The following is a 3,440-nucleotide window of genomic DNA, read 5'->3' as shown; positions in this document are numbered from 1 at the left end:
GCAAGCTGTGAGGGGCCCTGTAGGGCAAGGAGGTGGCACTGTGGAGCCCAGGCCCCCAGAGGAGGCTGAGAGCTGCTGAGGCTCAGAGCAAGGCGGCTGCAAGGGGGACACGTGCAGGGGCCACAGGAAGGCTGGCCGAGGGACCAGCAGTGCGTGAGGAAGGGCTGCCCTGCTGCAGCCCTGACAAGCCAGAGACAGCAGCGCTGCGGCTGCCTGAGAGGAGGTGCCGAGTGCCTGGAGCCCTTGGAGAGGCCGGCCAGAGCTTTGGGCCTTGTGGTCCCGCTGGCACGGAGGGAGGGCTGGCGCCTCTCCAGGGCAGCGGGGAAGCCCCCGCCGCAGGTGCTCGGGCCGAGGGACCCGGCTCCCCCAGCAGCCCCAAGGGGAGGGCGGTTCTGCGCGGGCTCTTTGCGGTGGACACAACTTACCCGCCGGCCTCCTGAAGCGCTCCCTGGGGCTGCAGGTGCGCGTCCACTGCCACCAGCGAGCCTGCCGAGGAAGAGAAGGGTCGGAAGGAGCTCGTGTGTCTTCCGTGGGGCAGGCAGCTTTGGGGGTGCAGCAGGCAGAGGCCCCTGGCCTGGATGGGAGGCCACGGAGCACCCACTGCTTCTCCTTGCTCTTTGTGGCCTGCCCAGGGCTCTTGTTCCCCATGGCCCCTGCTTGCTCTCAGCCCCACGAGGCAGCACTTCCTACCTGATCTTCCTTGGTGCCCTCTGTTTCCACTAGGAAAACGCACTGCGCGCCAGCCTGCCCAATGGCCGGGATCCTGCGGATGTGGCGGGGATGGGGGCTGTTGCGCAGCTCAGGGAGCCTTTCTGGTGGCTTGGGGGTGCATTTCTCTGCCTCCAGGACATTTTGCGGCTCTCTCTCCCGATGGAAGATGCGGGAGAAGGTGTCCACGCTGCAAGAGAGCAGAGAGAGCCCCGAGGTTGCGCACTGGGCAGCAGCGTCCTTGCTGAGAGCTGCCCCGGGCACCTGGCAGGGCCCCAGAGGCAGCCAGGCCCTGGGCGGCAGCAGCAGCCTGGGCTGGCATTGGCCTCCCGGCTGCCTGCTGAGCTTGCCCCAGCTGGGCGGGCAAGTGCTCCCCGACGCAGCGTGCGGCTGGCCCTGGAGCAGGGCTGTGCGAGAGCTGCCAGGGGCTTTTTGCCCTCCGCGGAGAGGGTCAGCGTGGGGCAGGCACACGCGGGCACGGGCAGCTCCCTTGGCAGGGCCCGGGACACTGCTCAAGGGTAGCTGGTGGCCAAGGGGTGGCCCAGGCAGCTCCTGGCTGCAGCTGCCCCTCCACAGAGGCTGAAGTGGCGGCTCAGCTAGGGGCGTCTGGGGCTCTGGGGGCCGGGAGGCTGCGCGAGGGCAGCGCCCTGTGCTGGGTGCGCAGCACGAGCAGCGCTCACCTGTCCTGGGGAGCCCCCAGCTTCCTCCTGCGCTGCCCGCCCTGCTCCAGGCTCTGGTAGTCAGGCGCACGCAGCAGGGGAGGTGCTGGGCGCCGCGCAAGCGTGCGCGGCCTGTTCCTGTCGGGCTCGGGGACCGCCTGGGATGCATCCCTGGCTCCGCTGCCCGCAGCACGGCCTGGCCTCCGCACGTGCGCCATGCTGCCGCCGTGGCCAGGAGGCGCAGACTGGCAGGCGCCGCGAGCCAGGGCGACAGCACAGCAGCCCCTCCGTTGTGACTGCAGCAGCTCCTCTGTGACTGGGAGCTCCTTGGCAATGGGGTGGGGTGGCGGCGGGGAGGGGGACGGGGGAGCCCCGAGCGCCCCTCTTGTGCCGTCCCCAGCAGGACTGGGCTCTGCTTGTGGCCCTTCAGGCCATGGGGACTCTGCAGGGTGGAGGCCATGGCCGCCTGTGCCAGCTGAAGGCCCTCTCTTGGGGCCCCAAAAGTTGCCCCGTGCCCTCATGGCTGGGCAGGCTCCAGGCCCTGCAGATGCAAACGGCCACATGAGGCCTGGAGCTGGTTGTGCTGGGCTTGCCTCAGCCACTGCCACGGGGCAACTTTTGGGATGCCCTCTGTTTCCACCAGGAAAAGGCACTGCGCGCTGCCCTGCCCAATTAATGCAATGTAGTTCCTTTTTCACCACTGAAGTTGCTAGTAATGAAGCAACCAAAAACTCCCTGCCTAAGATAAGATTTCAGTCCAGGAAGTCTTTCAGCTTCATAAAAAAAAAAAAAAGAAAGAAAAAGGCCCAGTCTTGTACAGATCGTCAGAGCCAGGAGCAGTTCTTCGCGTCGCCCTGTGCCTCCACATCCCAGCTATTCCCAGGAATGTGGAAGGCTTCAGGAACGGGCGGCTCCTGTAGCAGGGAGGCAGAGCTTGGGGCTGCAGCCCTGCACCCCGCGGCTCTCCCCATCCAGGTCCTGGCTCCCGGACACGCGACTCGGGACTCGGTCTGCCCAGGGGCTGCCCGGCCTCGGCGCCCGTCACCCGAAACGTTGACCGGCGCCGCCTGGTGCTCCCGCACCACCCCCAGCTACACAAAATCCAGCTTCATGGCACAGAACAGCATTTTGAATCAGCACAGGTTCAAGAGGTTTAAACTGTTTAAAGTTAATTTGTATTCTTTGTAGGAATATCCATAAAAGATCTCAAAGGTATCTGTGTCTGTACATATACAAGAACCTTCAAAAATTATTCACAGAACAAAAATAAATCTTCTTTAGAACAAACCCAGGCAATGAAATGCAGAGATGGATCTCACAGACCACACTATCCTGTGCTACTAGCATAAAAATGCAGCTTGAAAAACAGGTTTGTTACTTTTTTAAGGTGTTCTTTGCTGAAACGTGTAATCCTCTTAAAAGATCATCTATTAAAAAATCATACAGCTGCAGTGATTAAAAAGCCCAGCAACAGGAAAGGTGCTCCCTAAACACAAAATTCGCCCACATTAACAGGCAGATATCAAATCAGCCTCAGGTTCTGCTGTCTAAGCTTTGCTCTCTGGAATCAGCAAGGGCACAGCAGACACACCACTACCCCACATGACACATTCATATGCATCACTCCCGCTGGGTCCCACTTTCCACAAGTGACTTGTGTTGACCGGGTGTTGTCCTGGCCTGGTGGCCAAGCGGGCTGACGCGGAGAGTCAGATGAGGTGAAATGCTACACAAGCAAAACGGGGCAAGCTCCATGGCAAGCGTGCCCTTCCCTTGCCATTCCGAGCCATGGTTGAGCGTGCACAGCTGGGCTGCATGCACATGGCCACTGACCTATGCTGCTAAGAAGCACAGCTGCTCCAGAGCTGCCAGGCCCACGCTTGGAGCAGTGTCCTCACAATGCTCCACTGTTCCTTCACCACTTGGGTTCTCCTCAAGTAGAAAAGTCCTGTGATTTTGACTTTTCAAAGCCTGCTCTCAGAGAGTAGGGTCTTTATTGTACAAAACTCCCAATTCTCTCCTAGGAGGCAGTAAGTCATGTGTGCAACACCATGACCAGTACTGCCTTGGCAG

Source organism: Tinamus guttatus, unplaced genomic scaffold, assembly GCF_059628265.1.
Source record: "Tinamus guttatus ecotype Peru unplaced genomic scaffold, ASM5962826v1 Tinamus_guttatus_pri_ptg000031l, whole genome shotgun sequence".
Lineage (NCBI taxonomy): Eukaryota > Metazoa > Chordata > Aves > Tinamiformes > Tinamidae > Tinamus > Tinamus guttatus.
Note: the sequence above shows the minus strand (reverse complement) of the source record.